Here is a 25,746-nt window from a genome sequence, read left to right on the forward strand (position 1 = left end):
ATACCAACATCCTTGCCGCCTTTCTATGTATTAGATACTAACAAGATGCTTTATACTAGTGGTCTGTTTTGTTTAGTATTGTTTCCATTGAGTGGCAATAGCTTTCATAGATATTACTAGCCCGTACTTGATGGCAATTGATATTGAATTTGAGACCTTTCTGCTTATAAACATCTGCCACTGGCCCACACACCTCCTCAGCTAACTATATTATTTCATGTATATTCTGTGTCTCTGCCGGTTAAAACATTTAAAATTATATTATTGTTTTAGTTGCTGTTTTAAATCTTGTTTTAATTGTATTTATATGCTATTGTTTTACGGTTTAATGTATTTATAATTTTTATTTTGTACTTTGATGTGGCACCGAATTGTGCCAAGATGTAAGTTGCTCTAAGAAAGAAAGAAAGGCGAGACAGAAATATGGTAAATATAAATAATATAAATAAATAAATAAAATCTAACAAAAACAGAACAATATCATACAGAAATTACCCAATCAATTGCCATCAGGTCAAGTCCCATCAGGAACTCGCCAACTATTTCTACCCCACGATAGCCATCCTGGTGTTGTTTGACTACGATTCCAAGAAGCTAGAGAGCAATGACCAATCTCAATAAAATAGTGAAGAGTAGAGACATCACACTGGCAATGAATGTTAAAGCAATGGTATTCCCCGCAGTATTGTATTGGTGTGAGAGTTGGACCATAAGGAAGGCTGAGGGAAAGACGCTTTTGCACTACCGGTATGGTGTTGGAGGAAAATTCTAAGAGTGCCGTCGTCTGCAATAATATCAAGCCCATACTCCAGGAAATAATGCCCAACTGCTCACTGGAGGGAAGGATATTAGCGGCAAAGATGAAGTACTTTGGCCACAAAATGAGAATACAGAAAAGCTTGGAGAAGATAATGGTGGGGAAAATGGAAGGAAAAAGGAAGAGGGGCCGACCAAGGGCAAGATGGATGGATGTTACCCTTGAAGTGACTGGCTTGACCATGAAGGAACTGGGAGGTGACAATAACCGACAGGGAACTCTGGCGTGGGCTCGTCTATGAGGTCACGAAGAGTTGGAAGCGAATGAACGAATAAATAACAAAAATGCAGCATAGCCAATAATGAGGAATACTTTGGGGGGGGGGGGGGGGCACTGAAGTCTAACATCTGGAGACCTCATGTTTCCCATCCCCGCTGACCAAACCTGGGCACTGCATTCAGAGAAGGCTTTTCAAAGGCAGCTGTGGACACTATGGCAGTCACCTACAAGGGGTGTAATTGAGATATAGGTCACGGTGGCCACATCTGACATTTTCAGAAACCAAGGCCTTCAAATAATTATTTGTTTGTGTTAAACAGGTTTAAATGTTCAAAATCCTTTTAGAAGCTGGGCACTTTTCTACTTCAGCATTAACGTTTCACATTTATAATTTAAATTTGTTAAAGGTCACAGAGCAAGCCTCTCTCCTACCTCCTCCGACTGCGGAGCTGGGCAACTGAACATTCCCTCCTAACGTTTCTACAGCAACATGCTTAGAACGGATGCCGATGACAAAAAAAACCTTGATAAAGCGGCAGGAGTTAGAATCCCAACCACGACTGCTGCTCGTTTCTCTATGAAATCGAAGATTCAAATTTAATCCTAAAAAGTCTGAACACATAAGGCTCGACTGTAAGTTCCGTGCGAGCAGAAATGCAGGGAACCTAAACTGATTAGAAGTTTATTTTTAAATATGGCCTTCCACGTTCTATAACTGCTGGACAGAGTGCAGTTTTCTACGCGGCTGGAGAACAGCTGGAGGAAACAACTTAATCCTTTACAGAGCGCTTTTTAAAGACCACAGTCCCTCCCAATGAAAACTGCTCCGGTTCTTCCTTTGAGTTTTCAATCCCAGCGTTTTTATAGGGTGTCAAAGCGAGTCCCACCCAAGTATAAACAGAATTTGGCGTAAATTCAAATCCCACCAATCGCAGAATGTAAACATAGCCGAAAGCCCGACCCCCTAATTAATTACCAACTGTAGTCAATCACAGTTAACCTGCCTCATCAGGGCCTGGGGTGCTGCCTTTAGACCGGCCCATTTTTTTTTGATCTGTTCTACTTTTATCCAATCAGGAGGGCGCTCTCTCCGGCAAAACCAGTTTTTAATTGGCAAGCCGAGGACCCATTTTGAGCTGGGCTTTCAGATGCCTGATCACAGGCAGCTCTCGTTTAAACAGCGCTAGGCTGTTTGGGAGAGTGGAAGTGAGAACTTAACAGAACACCAGAATACCTTCTCTCGTTGTGCGTTGTTCGCCAGATGCGCCCTCGAAAAACAGTAACCGAATTGGTGTCTCCTTTTTGCCTGGAAAAGTGCTGTAGTGAAAGCGAATTACTTGAGTGCTAATAAATACAAAAAGGATTGAAGTCTCTGTAGAACTTGCCTTGATAACTGCTGTTCCAAGAATGGGTGCATTTAGAAATAAATGATCCAGTCTACATCCAGAGTGTTATTACATAGAATAGCGTGGGTCATAATCAGGTTCAGATCTTCATATTATGTATACTACTCTTAAGAGTAGAATTACAGTGTTAAAATAGATTATATTTATGGGTTTGCAGTAAGATTAGAAATATTAAAATCTCATATCCATTATTTGTTTAGAAGTAATTGACTTGTTCAGATTAATAAAATAGGCATCACCTCGTTGTTTGCAATACCCAAATCAATGGCTGTGGACTGAGAAAAACTTTGAAAATTACTGAGTGGTTTTTTAGCCAGTTCCATTGAACTAACCTGGACCAAGCAAACCTACTTGAGGTTGGATTGCTTAGTGGCAAACCTATGAATTCTGCCTTCACTAAGTGCTATTAAACACCATAATAGCTTGCTTGCTTTCAAACAAAGATGCACAGAATAATTTCTCAAAGCATGGGTCTTACACTTGAATTTTAAGGAAAATATACATTGAGATAAAAGACCAAGCAGCTGATCTTATGTGATTTTTTTGTGCTGAGATTTTCTGCAAAAAGAAAGATCCTTGTTTTAAAATGTTTCCTTCAAATTATAATTTTTAGTGTAGAAATGTGTATACATTCCTATGCCTAATGCCCTATAGTTCTAGTAAACTATTAAAAGTGCTTTTAATAACAAGTCCAGATTGTTATTAGCTAACTAAGTAATGTCCTTATTAGTAACTTCGTTTCCGTTTTGTTTTTTAAAAACATTCTGTATAATTGCAATTGCTCAGAAGTAAGCCCACTTCTATGAATATGTATAGGTTTTCTGACTTAAATTACTAGATACTTTATAAACTGAGCAATCACCTGCAATAGATATCAATACAGTATAGTCAAACAAATGACTCCTTGTAACCAATATACAAGAGCAAAAAGTCTTAAGACTGGCAGACCTATTGTCATAGGTCCTTTCTGCAGCTGCCATTACTACTATTTATTTATTTATTTATTTACAGCATTTATATTCCGCCCTTCTCACCCCGAAGGGGACTCAGGGCGGATCACATTATACATATAAGGCAAACATTCAATGCCTTAACATAGAACAAAGACAAGACAAACACAGGCTCCTAGTGGGTCTCGAACTCATGACCTCCTGGTCAGAGTGATTCATTGCAGCTGGTTGTAGCTGGCTTGCTCTCCCGCCTGCGCCACAGCTCGGGCCTACTACTGTTGCTAGATGCTTTAATGTAATGTCTGCAAGGATTATAGTTTCTAGATACACATGCCACCTGTGCCATGCCAAGGTTTGTGTGTGTGTGTGTGTGGGGGGGGGGGGGTTGTTTGTTTGTTTGTTTTTATGGCGCTTTGTACTCCAAATTCCCTGACATCCTCTTCCTCTAAAAAGAACAAAATTGACTCTGGGAATTTTCTAAGGACAGCGATTCGCCTTTTTAAAAGTTTGCAACAGGCCCCTTGCACTGTTCAGCATTTTATTAAAATAAAATTTGTTTTTAGGCAGTCACTTGTTACACACCTCAGATCCACTGTGGTTGCCCACTCCAACTTACAAGTAGACGAACCACATCCTATATACAATCTTTCTCCAGTATTGCTAAGGGATATTTATTTATATTTGGGTTATACCTATTTACATATTTGTGCTAAAATTACTGATTCTGTGACTGAAAAATCCTATCGGTTAATCCAGAAGCATCTTGGTTGTCGTTTTGTAGACCCATTTCTTGTGTTTTCAATAGTTCACAAAGTGGACTCCTCAAAATGTGAGGAAAGAATATAACAATGGCCAATAGTACTAACACTTTAGGTTACTACTAGCACAATAGGTGGTGTGATAGCAGCATAGAAGAAGTTTGCATATGAATGGTTTGGGGGGTGGTTGTCTTTTTGAAACAAGATTTTTCAAGCAGGAGGAAGATTCAAAGAACACACAAGGAGCATTATGAGGCAAGGGGATGAAACACATTTTAATTAGGTCTTGATTGTGAAGTTTTTTTTCATAAGCCCATATCAAGCTGACTATCATTTTGTTTTGTGCTTTCTACTTGACTCCCAGTTTATGGTGACCTTATCATAATTTTTTCTTAACAAGATTTATTCAGAGGTTTGTTATTGCCTGCTTCCATGACTGAAGGTACAGGTCTATTGAAATTGTAGTCCAGCACTTAAATCACTGCTAGTTTTGGAATGAGTAAGGACAAAATAACACACATCATAAATCCCAACAGTTAAAAAAGATCTACTTAATAATTATCTGGGACCCTGGTGGCACAGTGCGTTAAAGCGCTGAGCTGCTGAACTTGCAGACCAAAAGGTGCCAGGTTCAAATACCGGGAGCGGAATGAGCGCCCGCTGTTAGCCCCAGCTCCTCCCCAGGGAGATTAGGCTAGCAACCTAGCAGTTCGAAAACATGTAAATGTGAGTAGATCAATAGGTACTGCTCCAGCGGGAAGGTAATGGCGTTCCATGCAGTCATGCCAGCCACATGACCTTGGAGGTGTCTACAGACAATGCCGGCTCTTTGGCTTAGAAATGGAGATGAGCACCAACCCACAGAGTCAGTCATGACTGGACTTAACGTCAGGGGAAAACCTTTACCTTTTAATAATTATCTGTTATGCTTCAAATGGTTAAATATCCACATCTTTTATGTTTAGCAAATCCATCAAATTGCGCGTGTTGATTTCAATATACAACAATGTTACAGTGTACATGTTGATGTTACACAGTTTAATATCATTCCAACTGCTATGCTATGGCTCCATTCTATGGAATTCCTGGAATTGTAGTTTCTTGAGTTTAGAATTCTTTACTAAAGCAATCTGATGACTGTCTACAGCATTTTTAGCATTCGTGATCACTAAACTACAGATCCCACTGTTCCCTAAAAGGGAACCATGACAGTTTAAGTTTGGAAAATAGTACAATGTGGATACCTGCAATGTCATTATATTTAAAGATGATTCTAAACAGTCTTAGGCAGTTTTCTGCCACAGGAGCCTCTAGGGCAGAAGTGTCAAACTTGTGGCCTTCCAGATGTTTGGGCCTCCCAACACCAGAAGCCCTTGCCAGCTTTTCCCATGGCTAGGAATTCTGGGAGCTGAAGTTCAAAACACCTGGAGGGCCACAAGTTTGACACCACTACTGAGCGGTATGCAAGTTGCCAAGAAAGCCACCCCTGCCCCCAAAAACCCCACACCTGAGTATTTGGGGATGTGTGACAGTTTCCCTTGGGAAATCAGACTTGGCCACGGTGGTCCACGCTCGTTAGATCCTGTTCAGACCACCGCAATGCACTCTACTTGGGGTTGCCTTTGAAGACTGTTTGAAAGTTTCAAGTGGGCGGCAGCCAGATTGCTCACCGGAGCTGTTTACAGGGAGCATACAGCTCCCCTATTGCGTCAGCTCTACTGCCCGCCAGTCTGCTATCAAGCACAATTGTGAGAGCTGTTGGGCAGTGGAACTCTCCCCCAGACTGTAGTGGAGGCTCCTTCTTTGGAGGCTTTTAAGAGAGGCTGGATGGCCATCTGTCTGGGGTGCTTTGAATGCAATTTCCTGCTTCTTGGCAGGGGGTTGGACTGGATGGCCCATGAGGTCTTTTCCAACTCTATTATTCTATGATTCTATGAATTCAAAGTTCTGGCTTTAGCCTATAAAGCCCTAAACCAATGGTTCTCAACCTGGGATCCCCAGATGTTTTTGACCTACAACTCCCAGAAATCCTAGCCAGTTTACCAACTGTTAAGATTTCTGGGAGTTGAAGGCCCAAAACATCTGGGGACCCCAGGATGAGAACCACTGTCCTAAACAGTTCCAGCCCATCTTACCAGTCCAGGAGGTTAAGATTTTCTGGGGAGGCCCTGTTCTCAGCCCCGCCTCCTTCGCAAGTGCAATTGGTGGGGACGAGAGACAGGGTCTTCTCTGTGGTAGCACCTCAGCTATGGAATTCTCTCCCCCCCCCCCCAGTGAAATTTGATCAGCCCCCTCTTCTGGTCTTCAGAAAACAACTAAAAACATGGCTTTGGGACCAGGCTTTTGGTTAATAATGGGAGCAGTGAAATAATAGGTTATAAAATAATTTAATGATGACCCGGATTGGCCTTGGAATATGACTTGGATTATGTGATTTTAATTCTTGTTTCAATGTTTTGCTTTAATTGATTGGTTTTAACATTTTGTTTATTCATTGACGTATGTATACATGCAGCATTGAATTGTGTCTTTTGTAAGTCCCCTTCGGGGATGAGAAAGGTGAGATACAAGTATGGCAAATAAATCAATAAATCAATATAAAATTATTATTATTATTATTATTATTATTATTATTATTATTATTATGTTGAAGTTTTTATAAAATCCACCCTCACCTTAAATTGATTTTTTTATATAAAAGCATCGCTTAAATAATAACGTAAGAAAAGCTGTCATAGAAGAGAGCTCCCACCCTTTTAGTATCTCCCCCTTGTCCCTCCAGGAGCGGGTCGTCTTCTCTCTCTCCCCTCCCCAGAGATGCCAGTAGTGAAGGTCGCTCGACACGCGCGGCCCCTTTAATTCCCCCCCCCCCTGGCTTGACAGCCTCGGCGGGCGATGATGTCTTCGTGCGCGGCCTTCTCCCGAGAGCGTGCGCGTGCGCGTGGCTATTTTGAAAGAGGGGGTGGGGCAACACAAAATGCAAATTAAGGGGAAGAGGTGGAGGAAGGCGTTTTTTTAAAAAAAACAAAACATTTCGCCTTAAAAAAATTGCAAAATAAAATTACAGGAAGGTAGGTATTTTTGGTAACCTTTCCCACCCCTGATTTCGATATTTCCCTCTCTGTATTTTCAGCCTGCTTTCCTCCCTCTCCTTCTCATCTCTCTCCCTGTTCGTCTGCTTTGCAATCAGGCAGTGCGCCGACCCGCTATGAGTCTGTGCCTTGCTGGGGTCCTGCCTCCGGAGCCCGTGCGGGGATGTCTCGGAGACCCCGCGCTGACTGCTGCTCAAACATCACGGTGAGTTTGTTACAATGTAGCAATTTCTCTTTAAATCTCTTAACTCTCTCTACCTGCGACTCAGGGCTGTGACAGGGCGAGGAAAAAAATCCGGGCCGGGGGGGGGGGAAAGAACCGTGCCCCCCCTCCTCGGGGAGCAGCACGGCTCTCTCCCCAGTGCTTCCCCAATCCAGTTTCTCCCCCACAAACAGCCTCCTATGACTGTGTCTGCAGGGCACATCTACAGAATACAATGTAGCCTTTTTGAAAAAAAAATGGAATTTATAATCAATTTCGTTTCTAATCGTTGGGGGGGGGGGGCGTTGGGTGATATCCTCCTCCACCCTGAACCCTCTTCGCTTCCCTGGTAGATCCTTCCAGGCTTCTAGAATGTTTTCTTTTTCTATCAGAGAGAGGTAGTGGGGAGAGAAGAGACGATCCTTTGCATCGTCTGGACCAGTATGTGTTCTCTGGAAGGGAGTGGGGAGGAATTGATTTCCCGGCAGTGAAGGCATCTTGTGTTTTGCCTGCCCCCCGTCCCCTCCTCTCCATTTCCAAAATAAAAGCAAAGGAGTGCCTTCCCTGCTCCCCCCATTCCCAGTAGATACATAGGAGATCTCCTGTTTGTTTATTTTTGACTGTTCCTTTCTCGGCTCGCCAACTGCAAGGCCGGAAAAGAACGAAAAAGGTGTCAGATTGTGTCAGATTGAAAAGGGGAAAATCTAGTATTTGTGGTGTCTGCTTTGTAAAATACCTACAGGGATATTTTTATTCAGGCCGCGTGAAAGCATGAATGTTGGAGTCTGATTTTTTTTTAAAGGGAGACCTAGCAGGAGTAGGTTATCTTCTCCCAACCTCCTCTTTATGAAATCTCAAACTTGGGCTTTTGGCCTTCTCCACAATCCATTGCATGTCTGTTTGGTGCTGATATGGTTCAAAGAGAAAGCAATACAGCGCAATGAAAACAAGCAGTCTACAATTTCTTTAAGTGATAATAATAATAATTTTATTTTTATATCCCACCACCATCTCCCCGAAGGGACTCGGGGTGGCTTACAAGCGGGAACAGGCCCAGCACAACAAGAGTTTACTAACTAAAAACATGTAAAAACATAATACACTTATACCAATCTGATTAAACAATTAAAAACAGCAGAATATAAAAATCATTAAAATGAATAAAAACAAACATCAATAACCAGATTGGGCAAGATCAGAAATTGGAGAGGGCTGGGCATGGACTTGTGCAAAGAGTTCTGGGACTGGAGTAAAGTGCTGAGTTCACTGAAATGGTCAGTTTGGACTGAGCATTCATAGACAGGGGCCTAACCATTATCAAATGCACACCCAAACATGCAGGTTTTGAGGTCCCTGCGGAAGATGGACAGAGTGGGGTGCTAGCCTAATCTCCCTGGGGAGGGATTATTGCTACCAAATGTTATCTTAATACTTGTTTTATTGATTAGCCCATCTGCCATATCCAAACTTTTAATAAAATAATAATAAAAAACTTTATTTATACCCCACCACCATCTCCCAGAGGGACTCTGGGCCACTTGCAAAATATTCAAAGGAGCAACACACAAAATACAAAGATTGCAGAAACAATAACATAAACCAATAACAGGCAACATAAATATCTCACTGGTTAATAATCTGTAAAATATAGCAATAGCTGCAGGTATAAAACAGCAATAGTCAATCTCAGTCATGTAAAGTGCTTGGTGAAATCTGTGGGTCCTCACATATATTCATTAAAGACATCTAAATATGGTCAAAGGCATGTTGAAACAACCATGTCTTTAGTTGTGTGCGGAAGGCTTGCAGAGTTGGAGGCTAGCCTGATCTCCCTTGGGAGGGCATTCCAAAGACAGGGCCACCACCGAGAACAATAAAATAAATTTTATTTCTACCCCACCACCATCTCCTCGAAGAAACTTGGGGCGGCTAACAAAATACATCGAAGTGTATTATGTATAGACAATATATAATTCTAAAACGATAAAACCATAGAATTACAATCACACACATACATAATTACAATGTAAAACATTAAAATTCATAAAATGCAGTCATAGCTGTGGATAAAAAGTTTCAATTGACACAGCCCAGTGCTGACAACAGTAAGTCCTTGGACTAATCCTAAAAAAACCTACATAAGATCAAAGGCTTGCTTAAAAAGCGATGTTTTTAAGCTGGAATGGAAGGCTTGAAGTGAGGGGGCTATCCTGATCTCTCTAGGGAGGGCATTCCAGAGTCAGGGTGCCACCACCGAGAAGGCCTTCTCTCGTCCCCACCAACCATATTTGAGATGGTGATGGGACTGTGAGAAGGCCTCCCCAGCAGATCTCAATGCTTGTGCCAATTCATAGAAGGAGATGTGGTCTCGAAGATAGGTTGGACCCGAAGCGTATAGGGCTTTATAGGAAATCACCTGCACTTTGAATTGGAACCAGAAACTTGTTGGGAGCTAGTGGTATGCCCTCTAAAGCATGGTATGCCCTCTAAAGCTCACCCTGGTTAGTAATCTGGCTGCCACCCTTTGTACTAACTGCAGTTTCCAAGTGGTCTTCAAAGGCAGCCTCACGTAGAGTGCATTACAGTAGTCCATTCTGGATGTAACTAAGGCATGGACCACTGTTGCCAAGTCAGGCTTTTCTAGATGTGGTCGCAGCTGGTGCACAAGTTTTAATTGTGCAAAGGCCCTCTCAGCCACACTTCAAGCGTCAGCAACGAATCCAAAAGGACTCCCAGACTTCAGACTTGTGTCCTCAGAGGGAGTGTGACCCCATCGAGCACAGGTTGGCACCCTATATCCCGATCGGCCTCACGAGAGAGAGAAAGTCCTCTCTCGTCCCCACCAACTGCACTTGGGATGGTGGTGGGACCGAGAGGAGGGCCTCCCTGGTAGATCTTAGTGCTCATGCCGTTCATAGAAAGAGATGCGGTCTTTTGACAATCACATTTAACATATACATACACCGTACAACCCACATTACAACCAAAGTTAAAATAAACAAGCTGTTAACAAGGGGTCAAGATCCTGATCCAGATCAAATATCTGCATCACCCCTAAAATACATACCAATTTACTCCAAATATGCAGTTCTCAGCTGAGTTGCTTTAAATAGATAACAAACAGTCTACAATATCTTCTCTTAAGTGATTATTGCTACCAAATGCTATCTTAACACTTACGTTCCATCAAATCCATTTTTTGTGCTTCTTGAGATGTATGTGAAGTAAAAATACAGTTCTTACTTTTCAGGTGTTTTTTTCACTTAACACAAACCATATCTCCCTTTCTTACTTTTTAAAGACATTTTTATTTGCTGCTTCTTTCTCTTAAGCTTCTATCCGCATTCATTTGTAATACATGCAAACTTTAGTTCTCTACCTTGACCTGTTTTTCTATACTCCCCAATAGTAGTCTAACTTAGTTAATATCTTCTGGAGTTTTTCCAGAGTTACTCTTGCATACCTCAGAGTTCAAAGTAATAAATGAAATAAAACACACAGGAGGTCAGTCTGTATATGTTTTGTAGAACTGAAGTAAACAAAAATAGATCCCTCCTCCACTCACACCTGAAGTCTCTGTTCTAATGTTATGACTGAATTTGGTCATTTGCTTCTGTAATCTTATTCATGTTCTTTGGACATCACTTGAGTGATATATTTTCCGTAGTAGTAATATTTATCAAAACATTCTATAGTGAAAATTAATGTTAATGAAAAGATGCTTGGAGACCAGAAACGGGACTGAAATGTATCGTGTCTGTTTGTTTTTGTTTTTGTCTGAGTGGATTTCAAAACGGTGGAGTTTAACAAACACATTGCTGGGTTTGGCCCTACCACTTTGGAGGATCTTAATATAATTCCAAAGGAAAATTTATTTTTGGTTGTTTTTTAAAAAAAGTATTTTGGGTTATTTACAAATAATAATACAATCTACAATTTAAAAATTATACTGATATGGATTGGGATTGATTTTGTTTATAATTCTGGTTCACTTAACTGCTGGAATCCTAAGTATTTACTTAAGTATTTGGCCAGCCAGAAACTTCACTGAAATTACCTGATTATAAATGTGTACAGATGACATTATTTTCACTGTTATCTTGAATACATTTATTATGAAGCAAGGCCTATATAATTTTTTCAGGCAGCCAAGAAAATTTGGTTAAGTTTAAGGTTTTGTGTCAGAATAATTGGATAGCATTTTAATTTTATTTTATGTATATTTGCTGAAACAGTTGTCCAGCTGTTCTTGTGCTATTAAGAAATAGATCAATAGCAGCCGTTGTGATTAGCTCATTCCCTTAAAAAAATTGAGGTCCAGGGTTTTTTCCCCCCTGTATGCTAAGATTTAGACCTTTATTTATTTTATTTATTTTAGAAAACATTACATAAGCGCAGGGGGGGGGGGGGTTTCTTCCATAGCTGCTTTTTTGTAATTGCCATAGTCTGCTTTGTTGTATGTGTGCCAAATTATTGTGAATTAGTTGGTATGGATCCATACTATTAAGTTAAGTGGAAACTAGGTGGGGTTCTTCATCATTGACAGGGAGAAATAGAGTTAATTGAAAACATGAAAATATGGAATCTGTGCTATTTTAGTTGGAATGGAGTTTCTTACTTTATTATTTATATTTATTTATTTATTACATCACTTCTACCTCGCCCTTCTCACCCATCAGGGGACTCAGGGCGGCTTACAATATAAACATACACATCAAAAACAGTTTTCATCAAATTTAAAAATCCATCAAGATTAAAAATTACAGTAAAATTAAGAATATACATTAAAAATATACATAATTATACATTTAAATGTACATTAAGGCGCTTTCCATGTCCAGGTGGGGTCTGTCAGTAGGTCATATATTCATATCTCATTTTTGCTGCTACTCATGCTCAAATGCCTGGTCCCATAACCACGTTTTTGTTCTCTTTCGGAAAGACAGGAGGGAGGGAGCCTGCCTGACTTCAATGGGGAGGGCGTTCCATAGGCGGGGAGCCACTACTGAAAAGGCCCTGTCTCTCGTCCCCGCCAGCCGCACCTGTGAGGCTGACGGGACCGCGTGCAGGGCCTCACCTGGCGATCTTAAGCTTCCAGGTGGGTCATAGCGGGAGACACGTTCGGACAGATAAGCTGGGCCGGAACCGTTTAGAGCTTTATAGGCTAAAGCCAGCCCCTTGAATTGTGCTCGGAAGCTAATCGGCAGCCAGTGGAGCTGGCATAACAGAGGAGTGGTACGCTCCCTGTACGCCGCTCCAGTTATTAACCTGGCAGCCTCCCGTTGGACTAATTGAAGCTTCCGAACAGTCTTCAAAGGCAGCCCCACGTAGAGTGCGTTGCAGTAGTCTAAACAGGATGTAACAAGAGCGTGGACCACCGTGGCCAAGTCCGGCTTCCCAAGGTATGGTCGCAGCTGGCGCACACGTTTTAATTGTGCGAAGGCTCCCCTAGCCATCGCTGAGACCTGGGGCTCCAGGCTCAACAATGAGTCTAGGATCACCCCCAGACTGTGCACCTGTGCCTTCAGGGGGAGTGTGACCCCATCCAGCACAGGCTGTAACCCTATACCCTGTTGGGCCTTCCGACTGACCAGGAGGACCTCTGTCTTGTCTGGATTCCATTTCAATTTGTTGGCCCTCATCCAATCCGACACAGCGGCCAAGCACCGGTTCAAGACCTGGACAGCCTCCTTAGTGACAGGTGGGAAGGAGTGACAGAGCTGGACATCATCTGCGTACAGATAACACCGGACCCCGAAACTCCAGATGTTCTCTCCCAGCAGCTTCATGTAGATGTTAAACAACATGGGAGACAACACAGAGCCCTGCGGGACCCCACAAGACAACGGTTGTGGGGCCGAGCAGGCGTCCCCCAATGACACCATCTGGGACCAACCCTCCAAGAATGAGCGGAGCCACTGCAGAACAGTACCTCCAAGTCCCATTCCCGCGAGGCGTCCCAGAAGGATACCGTGATTGAAGGTATCGAAGGCCGCTGAGAGGTCCAGCAGAACCAGCAGGGACACACTCCCCCTGTCCAGTTCCCGGCGAAGATCATCGACTAATTTAATGCCAATATGCAGCTACCCCTTTAACTGTATATTATATGAAGTAAAAAGAACATGCTTCCTTAAATACATAACAAGAAAAAATAAATAGAAACCCTAGAATGTTTCTTCTTTGAATTGCAGGATGCTTGAGATAGTCTGAAAGAGGAAGTTGTGCCATTAAGTCAAGGTATTGTTTGGACTGCAACTCCCAGCAGCCCTAGCTACTCAGCAATAGATAATAGCAAGGAATGCTGGGAGTTGCAGCTTAATAGTGTCTGACAGGCTGTGTGTTTTCAAGGCCTGTCTAAGGATCTATCTGATCAATAAAACGGTAATGCATCTCCCCCAACCATGAGTTTTGTTATTTATACAAAGTATGTGTTTTGTTATTTATACAAAGAGAGCAGGAGAGTTGTTCAGGTAATACTGATCTGTAAATGCAGCTCCCATATTTAATATGTATTAGTAAATGTTAATAACAAATGTTTGAAAGTGGTAACGGATTGGGCAAGGATGAACAAACTGAACCTTAATCCAGGTCTAACAGTGTTGCTTATTTTTAGGAAACAGTGGTTCACCTGCATTTAGGGGATAACACTCCCCTTGAAAAATCATGGAGAGACAAGTCTTGATTTGCACCTGGATTATAAGGTTATATCTGGGAGCAAATGTGCTTTTGATGAAGTTAGGCGAGAATATGTGTGCTCTACCCATTACTGGGAAAGTCTAAACTTACCATGTCTCTAATAATTTCTGGGTAGATTATTACAACAAACTATATGTGGGGTGCGGGGTGCCTTTGAAGTGTCTTCAACAATCTCCCTGATCCAAAACATAATACAATATAATAATTGATGTGTGTTTGGCCTCAAGAACCCTTGCCACTGATTTTACAGTCTTTTCTAGCTTCCATTTGTTTCTGGGTACAATTCAAAGTGTTGGTTATGACCTTTAAAAATGTCAATATGGTTTGCATCCATGATATGCAAAGGATAATCTTGTCCCATACGACTCTACTTGCCTCTTAATATCTTGGCTGTTCTCCGTGTTCTAAAAATGGTGAAGTTATCACTGGTTGGGATTCAAGAGTGTGCTTTTGCTTTGGCTCTGTTCAAACTGTGGATATACTTCAAGAAGGTTTTTTTGTGATTTCTTTTAATGCTTATTTTAATGCTGTAAATCCTAAATCCAAAAAGAACAGGCCTACTGAATATATTGTTAAATGTGAGTCAACATGTAGGTGAATCCCATTGCTTTTTGGGTTTACTCTAGTTCTCACTGACAGTAGGATTTGGATCATTTTGTTCTGGCAGGCTTTGAACCTGCTGAGTTGAGGTAATGAAACTGCAAGTTGTTGTTTTCTACTATGTGTGTCTTGCTTTCTCTTAATATACCATTTTGTAATTGTATTTATTCATTGTAATTTTAAGTTAATTTTAACCCTAACCATGAGGCAGTAGTATGAAGTGGCAGCAAAATAAATCAATTGCAGCTCCAGGCTATATCAATGGAAGTATAGCATCCAGATCAAGATACAGAATAGTTTACTCTTTCCTGCTGTGGTTGGATGTCACTGGTTCAGGACACCACGGTTTAACAAGGATGTCAGCAAGCTGGAATGTGTCTAAAGAAGGAAAGCCAAGATGATGAAGAGTCTGGAATTATTGGAGTTGATTGTGTGTAGTGAGGAGAAGAGAAGACTAAGAGGTGACATGATAGCCATTTTTAAATATTTGACTACTTGCTGTGTGGAAGATGGCGTGAACTTGTTTTCAGCTACCTCAGATGATAGGATTTGAACCAGTAGATTCAAATGACCAGAAATTAGATCACAACAAAACATGAGGAAGAACTTCCTAGTGGTAAGAGCTGTTTGCCCGTGCAATAGACTGCATCAGCAGGAAGGTTTTTTAAAATAGAGTGTGGATGGCCGACTTACAGGCATGCTTTAACTAGGTTTTACCTACTCTGAGTAGATCAGTGGTCCTTAACCTGTGGGTCCCCAGATGTTTTGGCCTTCAACTCCCAGAAATCCTAACAGCTGGTAAACTGGCTGGGATTTCTGGGAGTTGTAATCCAAAACACCTGGGAACCCACAGGTTGAGAACCACTGGAGTAGAATCCTTGGGAGTTTCTTCCAACTCTTGTATGTGTGCCTCCTTTTTGTGCACACAGAGCTGTGGTAGCATGTTTGTGCATTACAAAGCTGGCCCTCCTCCCTTCTCTCCTTCAAAAAACACCCGGAAACTTATTTTTGCTCATTAGCATACGGAGAGGAGGAGGATTAGATGGTGGGAGGCTGCTACTAGACCTCTGACTGAAAATTATTATTGTATTTGAGTTTGGACAGATCATGTTAGCCCAGTGAACATCACTGGCCACATAATCAACTCACATATCTTAGTGAACTTTTGTTGGCTTCTGTAATTTAATGTGGATGTTTTATGTTTAGGTTTTATGTTAGATATAATTTTTGATAGGTTAGGTAAAGGTAAAGGTTTTCCCCTGTCGATAAGTCCAGTCGTGACCGACTCTGGGGGTTGGTGCTCATCTCCTTTTCTAAGCAGAAGAGCCGTCGTTGTCCGTAGACACCTCCAAGGTCATGTGGCCGGCATGACTGCATGGAGCGCCGTTACCTTCCCGCCGGAGCGGTACCTATTGATCTACTCACATTGTCATGTTTTCGAATTGCTAGGTTGACAGGAGCTGGAGCTAACAGCGGCCGCTCACGCCGCTCCCAGGGTTTGAATCTGGGACCTTTTGGTCTGCAAGTTCAGCAGCTCAGCGCTTTAACGCACTTCGCCACCTGGGCTCCTCTTTACAATCAATATATCACCTTTACAAGCAGTATATTCCTTATCAATTGATGTACATTCGCGTTCGCAAAATACAAGAGTTAAAACTTAGAAACTCAATTGAAATCAATACATCCTACAAAAATGCAGTTGATGAATTCCCTCAGTAGGTAATTACAGGACCATTCATATAAAACATCTAAATCTCTAATGAAATATCACGCCCCTGCATTCGAGAACGATTGCACCGAATTTAAAACAATCAATATAGAAGTAGAAAATAATCAAAGCAGTCATGAAAATATAATCACATGCTACAGTAGGTGAAATTAGAAATACCAGTGGATTATTGGTTTGAGCTATCTGAAAGAATTGGAACTTCACAATGCCATCTCACAGGCCACATTATTCCAACCCCTGCTCTAAAGTGAAATTATCAAAAAAGTTACAAAACCATATCACAAGGACTGAAATGAAGTTTCTCTGCATTCTGAAAATGATAAAAATTGAGCCATTCTTTTTTCTTTTTCCCAATAAAGAGACATATTGGAAAGAAATTAAATGGTTTATGCCTGAAAATTTACACATGCATCCATTGGCTTTGTTGAACTCTTAGGTAGTGAAGTGGATATGGATCCACAATTAGTGGATATGTAAAAAGATGTGTGTGTTGGGTTGGTGGTGGTTCTCTAGTTGACTGATTACAAAATAAAAAGCTGGTGTGTGTGTGTATCATGTCTATAGTTGCATATGTGTATGTGTATGTGTATTTATAGTAGTATTACCATGCTTCTGATTGTCAGCCAGTTACAGAACTGTTTGCTTGTTTTAAACTGACCTAGAGCCCACCAGTGCAACTACATGTCCAGAGTTGCAGTTACAAGCACTTTAACTTGGGAATCCCTTTAATGTTGTCTAACTTCTGTGAGACCTTTCTCTAATTTTCTCAGTTCAGCATGTTTCCTACCTGTCTATCCTATGTACTTAGGTTAGAAAAGGTTTGTAGTTTTTTTAATCGAATAGTGTTTAATATTTACATAAAATCATACTACATTCAACTACTAAAACCATTGACAGAGGGAACTGCAACCAGTATGTTTATGAGTCCACACTAAAAATCTTCCTTAGAAGTAAGCACATATACCGGTACTTGGCGAGAGCAGGCAGTACTTGGCGAGAGTGGTGAGGTGAGAGTTACAACTAAATGACATCATCCTTTGCTGTGATTGTTTGTGGGATATATTCTAGTATAATTGCCAACGAGAATAAAACTTGTAATGTACTAATTAGTTCCAGTTGTTTTTTCAAATCTGCAAATCATAAGAGTTCAAACTTTGTATTCTCAACTAAGAGTATTCAACCTATGTAGTTTGTTTAGGAGAGCATAAGTGAAACCAGCTGAGCCTGACCACTACACTACACAAACTGAGAGGGTATCCTAGGTCATGCTTAAGATGTCCTGAAACTTTCTGCGTGTGTGTCTACTGATATTGCGTGGAAAGCCCAGAAAATTTCTATATAATTCCAAAGTTCCATGGGATACTTCTTAAAAATAGAAAATCAGCTCTTGATTTTATATGCAGCAGAAAGGAAGAAGAACTCACTTAGAATGATAGAATCATAGAAAGGGTCATCTCATCAAGTCCTGTCCATGTCGAGATAGAAGCTAAAAGATCCTTGAGAGGATGCCATCCAACCTTTGCTTAAATAAATACATTGGCCAGAACCAAGGTAAAAATTTGAAGTTAAATAAAACACTGCAAAAGCAACCTTTGCAGCTTTTCTTTTGCTGTTGGGTTTCAGGTGCAAAAGTGTTAATATCAAAACTACAGGTCTTGTTTTTGAAGATCTTTTTGACATTTGATTTGAGTTATACAGGAAAATTACCAGCGTGTGATATACAAAAGTATTTGAATTATCGTCCATTTCATCCTGTTCAAATGACCAGGTCGGGGGGCAAGGTTGGCTTTTAGGGTAGAGTAACATTCTCTAATTAACATTTCTTGAATGTGAGCATTAGGCCCCTTCCACATAGCTGAATAAAATCCCACATTTTCTGCTTTGAACTGAAATATATGGCAGTGTGAACACAGATAACCCAGTACAAAGTAGATACTGTGGGATTTTCTGCCTTCACATTCTGAGTTATATGGCTGTGCGGAAGGACACTCTGTTGCTTGGGATTCCGTAGTCAATAGTTACACTCTGAATGTGATGTTTATCCTATATTATCTATCTAGTTACAGAAAGGCCATGGCCTACATGCAAATAAATGTAGACTGGGCCCTTTTGTGATTTTGGGGTTGTTTTCCCAACCCCCACCCAGGAAACATAGTGGTCTATGAACATTGTATTTAATGGGATTCTGTACTCTGGAATTTGCAGAAGAGAGGGAAAATGCACCTCCAGCAGTACTTACAAGACTGCATCAGTTTTGGCTTTCTGCAAATTGAGCAATAGAGAAGAAACACCAACTCCGAAGTCTGAGTTTCCTAAAAAGTTTCATAAAAATGTGCAGAATTAGCCAGGTAATATTACAAGAAGAATCTTGTTCTCTTCATTGTACTATTTTAGTAGATTTGGGTTGTATTTTTAACTTTAATTTTGTCTAAGATTAATTTGATTAATCAGGCTGCTTAACCTCCAGATTCCCATTCTATTGCCAGAAACAGCACTAAAAGAAACTAAAATGCTGCCATTGGAAGATTCCCTTCCCCTAATCTCCACCAGCTATGTCTAAATCTTGCAATCCACAAATTAATAACTGTGGGATAATTTACTCCAAGGCACTGTAGTAATTGGAGAATACAAGTGCATACTTTTAATGCAATTAAATAGGAAACCTAATAAACCTGTTACATTGGGGACCCTTTCCTCTGAGGGATTTTCTTATATGTGTCAGCCAATTTTTTAGGGGCCACTTTATGATTTATATACTAGAAGGTAGAAATCAATCCAGCAAAAATTATAATAATTAATCATTCTTAGTTGAAGGTTCTTCCAGTGTTTAAAAATAAAATGAACAATGTATTTATGTATTTTGTAAGTACGGTATGTTCACTATTAGTGGCAAGGCCGGACATTTCTTTCCCTGCTTATTGTTCCTTGATGCTTTGAGCAATGTTCTATATCACCTACCTCATCTGTTAGCCATCTATAGTGCTGTTAGCTTTTATGTGGGTATGCATTTTATTTTTCCCTGTTTAATTCTTTTTGCAATTGGATCCCACCAGTTAGTGCTTTCTTGCTATTTCTTTTAGAAGCTGGGACTGCATACCCTTTTAGCACCGTGTGTCTTTTGATGGTTGAGCACAGTTGTCTTCCGTACATATCACAACTTGCAATGTACTTTTTTCACAGTCTTTCCCTCAAAGACCTTTGTACCTTGACCTACTGCTTGCCATAGTTTCTCTGAGCCTATTATAATATGTGTGTGTGTGTGTGGGGGGGGGGGGGGCACACGAAGGGGAGCAGCACAGAGCCAGGCTATTAGGTCTGCCAGTGGATAGCAGTGTTTGCCACACATTTTTATCCCCATGTATGTCTTGTTTAATTTTGTGTGTGGTTTTAAAAAATGTTTTAGTTCCTGAACACTCAATGCATCTAAGGCTGGGTAATTTAAAAACATTTGGGAGGAATGGAAAACATAACATGTATATTGCATCACAGTTCTTTATACTGCTTTTCTTAAAAGTGCCACCACAATGTACATTATGCGGTTCCTCTGAGTACTTAAGTGCTATGATTACCCCTTTCTATCCTCTCATCTCCTTTGTATAGGGTAGGCCATCCAGTTTGTTTCATAAATGTACAAGAATTTAAACCTCGGATTTCCTCAGTATATTCTGGTTCTTCTTTAAGATGGGCCAGTAAACTCATAACTTAAAAGAATTATCTCTCTATTGAAACAACACAAAAAATTCTCAGGATGGCTTCTAACGTCCAAATTTAAAACAATAATACATATTTTAAAAATTAAGTTGCCAGAAGATATGAGGCAACTTAAAGAAGCACAAAAATGACAAGAGAGTATAATAGGCAACAGTGGAAAAATCCAGAGAGGTGGTAAGGCAGGCTGCTTTAGGCAGAGAGTTTCACAGATGAGGACAAACAGTAAGACAGCCTTTTCCACATTCTATGCCAAATGTAATTCAGATGTTAAAAATTAAGAATAGCAGTCGATCCATATGGAAAGAGGCAGAACATTAGCCATCTTTCTTCTAACCCAGGCACAGGCAAATTGTTGGCTGTTAGGAATTGTGGGAGTTGAAGTCCAAAACACCTGGAGGGCCAAGGTTTGCCCAAGGCTATTCTATTCAGCAATGGATTTGAAACTAGTGAAATTTAGCTGTAGTTGAATATAGTAGTCATTGTAATTAGTCCGGCCTTCAGTCACAAATATGGGAAGGAAAGAGAAATATTGAGTGTTGTGCTAATAAGGCCAAATTTTACTAAGCAATTGTCTGATTGGAGGGGCAATTGATATAGGGTGTTCAAAGTTGAAGATTATATTACACTTATAGTTATTCCTTTTCATCTCAGACACCGGCCATGTAGCACTTTCTTTTATCTGTAAAGTGTGTGTTAAAGCACTGAGCTGCTGAACTTGTGGACCAAAAGGTCCCAGGTTCAAATCCCGGGAGCGGAATGAGCTCCCGCTTTTAGCCCCAGCTCCTGCCAACCAAACAGTTTGAAAACATGCAAATGTGAGTAGATCAATAGGTACTGCTCCGGCGGGAAGGTAACTGCGCTCCATGCAGTCATACCGGTCACATGACCTTGGAGGTGTCTACGGACAACGCCGGCTCTTCGGCTTAGAAATGGAGATGAGCACCAACCCCCAGAGTCGGTCACTACTGGACTTAACGTCAGGGGAAACTTTTACCTTTACTTTATGCCAGGGTTTATGATCCTAGTGGGTGAACTGCATACAGATGTTCATGTTGGCACAGAACCATTCTGTACTCTAGAAAAAGGTGTATGACTGGCAAGGGGAATATATACCAGGAAGGAACGGTATGCATATAACCATTCACAACGTTGCCTTCTTGTTCCTCCCCACTTCAAGAACTTGTTGGCAAATACAGAGTTGGTCTGGTGACATGATTCAGTATATCCCTGCCAACTTTTACAAGCAGTGTAGTGTTATGATATAATAAAAATCCTTCAGTGCTAGTTGGGCATTAAACCAACAATGTGAAATTTCTTGACTGCCTTGAATACAAGCCTTGGGTGAACAACTCACATTTTCTTTATAGGCTTTCCTTGTGATATTAGGCATGACAATCACTTTCTTGAATCCTTTGGTTTTCTATCATCAGTATGAGAATAATATTTTCTTCCAAATGAATAAAGCCATATTAACAATTAACATATTGAAAAAATTATAACAATGGTCCTAATATAAAATTTTGAAGTAAAGCTTTCTTTTAAAGAGCTCAAAAGGTTAAATCAGGTAGTTTGTAGGTTGGGTGCAGCTTGAAAAGCTTTCTTACCAGATCCTGGGTGACCTTACTTAGTTATATAAAATAAGAGGGTGCTGACATTGTTATCGATTAAATGGGGAATTAGGTGTCCTTCATGTGTTTCGAAAAGTTGGTGCTTTTCCTTAAGAGTGAGAATTTATTATTCTAAAATAAATAGAGGAAATAATTGAAACAGGTCTGTGATCTTCCTCAAAAAAGACTTCTTTTATCATTGGAAACTAAAAGGGCTTAATTTATGTTTTGAATTCGCAATAGAAAGTGCAAGTACAACTATCAAAGCAACACAAGTATTTAGTGTATGCACAAGGATACATTCTGACAGAGCAGAAAACTACAGAGATTTTTTTCAGGAGCAGCTATCCAAACTTGCCTTTTAGGCAAGCTGGCTCTACTTTGCCTCCCCCCCTCCCCAACTCCAGGTGACTAACATTATATTAGAAAGAGAGACAAAGGGCATGAAAAAGAAGCAGCAGTAAGAGCTGGCCACCACAGATTTAAAGTACCTGACTTTATTTTCCCCACATGTAAATTAGCATTTGAATTAAACCTGCAACAATCCCTCCATTATTTTTCCACTGTTTAAAATTCGGTTTTGTTAATTCTCTTATTTGAAGCTGAGTAATCCAAATAAAAACACGACGCTGAAATAAATGTAAGGTGTTCAAATTAGTCTAGATTTCTGAAAATCTTCCTAGTCTACACCAGGGGTCCCCAAACTTTTTAAACGGGGCCAGTTCACGGTCCCTCAGATCGTTGGAGGGCCGAACTATAATTTATTTTTTTTAAAAAAAACTATGAACAAATTCCTATGCACACTGCACATATCTTATTATGAAGTAAAAAAGGGAACAAATACAACCTCAATGTTAATAATAATAATAAAAATAATAAAGAGGGTTGGAAGCAACCCCTTGGGCCATCTAGTCCAACCCTCTTCAGCCTTTGTGAACCAAAACATAATCAAAATACCCCTGACCAGCTACAACTATGATACTGTAATAATCAGGGTTCAAAGAGACCTCTAGCCAAGAAAGGTTTACCCCTGACAGACAGCCACCCAATAATAATAATAATAATAATCCATCATATATATCTCGTTTGCTGTGCCATTCTCTGTCTTTGTGTCAATAATAATAATACTGTAATAATAATAATCCCGTAATAACCATGGTTGGAAGCAACCCCTTGGGCCATCTAGTCCAACCCCCTTCTGCCTTTGTGAACCAAAACATAATCAAAACATCCCTGACCAACTACAACAATTGTACTGTAATAATCAGGGTTCAAAGAGACCTCTAGCCAAGAAAGGTTTACCTTTCCTTTTTGCTGAGACTGAGCATTGGCAATATTGAAGGATGATGGGGGTCCCAATCTATTGGCTGGAGGGGCACTTATTGACTATCCCTGTAGTATAGTTAGGCTCAGTTAAAGCATTTTCACCTGGCGATGGGAAAGGAGCGTGTGGGGCATGCGAGGAGGTGTGGAAGGTGAGTGGTTTCCCCTCCTCGCTCGCCCCATGCGCGCTTTCCTCAGTGGCGACAGGAAAGGAGTGCGCAGGTCAAGCGAGGAGGCGAAGAAGTGAGTGCCTTCCCCTCCTCGCTTGCTCTATGTGCGCCTTCCGCAGCAGCTGCTGCGGCGGGAAAGGAGTGTGCGGGGCAAGCGAGGAAGGCAAGCACATTTCCCTCCTCGCTTGGCCTGTGCGCTTCTTCCTCGGCGGCAGCAGCAGCGGGAAGGGAGCACGTGGGGCGAGGGAGAAGAGAAAGGCACGCGAGGAGGGGAAGGCACTCACCTTCCACGCCTCCTTGCTCGCCCCGCTCACTCCCGCCGCCGCTTTGGCAGAGGAGGAGCGAGCTACCGCCAAGGGGGCCAGATAAATGGTTCCGATGGGCCGCATGTGGCCCGCGAGCCGTAGTTTGGGGACCCCTGGTCTACATGATCTTACACCAGATGGCTGCCTCTCATCTGTCCATTAACTGAAAGTGTCTGTCAGAAGAAGAGGTCAAAAACAATCAGATGTGGAGTTGACAACTTTATTCCCTCTTGGCATGCTGGTATGCCTTAAAGCAAGCCAGTCTGATAAACTGAGGGTGAATTCTGACTTGACAATTGCCAAATAGGACATCCATCTGTTCTGATGGTCTTGTGTCATCAGAGTGCCAGGTGAAGACTAATTTGTATAGTCAGTATGGACAAAGTTCTCTAAAGATCTTTTGGCTAAATCTAATTCAAGAGCCACACATCTCTTTCAAAACAATTTGGTGGTCCTCACTGACTTTCTCCAGTTTTGATAATCTGTTTCCCATGTGTTTTAAAAAAAAGTATGTACAGGCAGTCCCCAAGTTACGAACAAGATAGATTCGGTAGGTTTGTTCTTAAGTTAAATTTGTAAGTCGGAACAGGTACATTTTAAAAGTGTAACTACAGCCAAATACACTCACACATGCTGTGGGTAGCACAGGTAAGGTCAACACTCTTATGGGGTTCGTTTTGGTGTCTGTGCTGCTGTTCAGAAGATTTCTTCTCACTTTCTGTCCTTGTGATAATTCGATTCTGAAAAATGTGGCTTGTTGTGAAAACAAGGATTGGTGATAAAGCTTCAGTGGAGACACCTTTTCCGTATGATAACTTTTTCAGGAGTGAATTTCTCTCACTTCCTGTTGTCTCACCCTCATTTGTAGCTATGAATAATGTGTAAGTCAGATGTTTGTAACTTGGGGACTTCCTGTATTGTTTTCTGTTTCCTTGTACAGTATCTCATTTCCTTTCTTTCATCCACCTATCCAACATTTATCTTTTTATTGTCAGTTCCCCATGTTTATTGTTAAAAGCAGACTTGATAATACACACTATTCCTTCTCTTTGTTGCTTTTTCATATCTGATGCTCATGCACTGTAAAGCTACAACAGGAGCTACAGCTCATACAGCTCTGCCGATGTTGATGAATTGTAGCCTGGCCAGTGATGAGAAATGCTGAAAGTTGCTTCCTAAATAAGATGAAAGATTCTCATCCTTGTTCACAAATGATGTTCTTTGCAGAAGATGTAACTTCAATGTGTTTGAGATCTTAAAAGTTGGGTCAATGTTTCCTAAATTAATTGTAACACTGTGAGGTTCTCAGACATTATCTATTGGTACAGGTATACCTCAGTTAATGACGTGGATGTGTTTCTGGACATGACTTATTTAACCAAATATTTGGCACCAGACACCTCCTAGAAACCACTTGAAAGCTTTTTCCCAAATGCAACATTTCTTTCACCAGCCTCCACTTTTCTTATGAGCACAATTTTGGAATTCAGACTTACAGATCTATTTTTGTTTAACATGAGACGGATAGCTGGTGAGCCAGGCTTATCTGCTTTTCCATTTTCTCTCTGTTTTTGTTTTTTCTGTTCAAGATTGTTCAGTAAGGGACACTGGAAGCAACTACTACTTACCTTGCTCATTGTAGGCAGATACATATTGACACTGAAAACCTGTGTGTCTTCAGCTGTCCAGTATCATCCTCACAATGCTGCTAAAAAAAACCTCGCTGACTATAGGACAAGGGGGAAAAGGAGAGCTGGGTAACAATAAGAAGATGTTGTTAAAAGTTTCTTTGTCAGAGGCTTTAAATAATTCAATTATGCCTGAAATTTGTCTTCCTCTATGTTAAAATGGTGCTTGACAATTGACATGCTTTGGTTTCTGAAACTCCTTACCACCCTGTCTTGCCTCATGATGCATTATCTCCCTATGTGACCCACTCTTTTTTAACCTCCCTTCTGTGTCCTCTCTTTCTGTCATTGACTCCCAAGTCCTAGCTAGTTGCTCTTGCTTCTCTGCACGTTATGTCTGACTCCATGCTCACTGGATGGACACTTTACTTGTCCTCTCAACTTCTGACATGCCTTGTTCATCTGCTTTGGCAGTCTTTAACAATGAGCTCTCTTCTTCATTCATCACTCCTGTTCCTAAGCAACAGAGGTGT

At 40.9% G+C, this 25,746-nt stretch overlaps 1 protein-coding gene across 6 annotated transcripts in view; it reads left to right on the forward strand.

Moving 5' to 3' along the window:
- The first annotated feature begins 7,110 nt into the window (after positions 1–7,110).
- The window catches only part of bicra (BRD4 interacting chromatin remodeling complex associated protein), a 104,054-nt gene continuing 85,418 nt past the window's right edge, over positions 7,111–25,746 (forward strand). For all 6 annotated transcript variants that reach the window (XM_062962779.1, XM_008121511.3, XM_062962780.1 and 3 more), the window contains exons 1-2: positions 7,111–7,221; positions 7,341–7,447. The gene's annotated coding sequence lies outside the window, so the exon portion shown is untranslated. The remainder of the gene's footprint in view (positions 7,222–7,340; positions 7,448–25,746) is intronic.

This window comes from Anolis carolinensis, unplaced genomic scaffold (genome assembly GCF_035594765.1).
Source record: "Anolis carolinensis isolate JA03-04 unplaced genomic scaffold, rAnoCar3.1.pri scaffold_10, whole genome shotgun sequence".
In the NCBI taxonomy this organism is placed as follows: domain Eukaryota; kingdom Metazoa; phylum Chordata; class Lepidosauria; order Squamata; family Dactyloidae; genus Anolis; species Anolis carolinensis.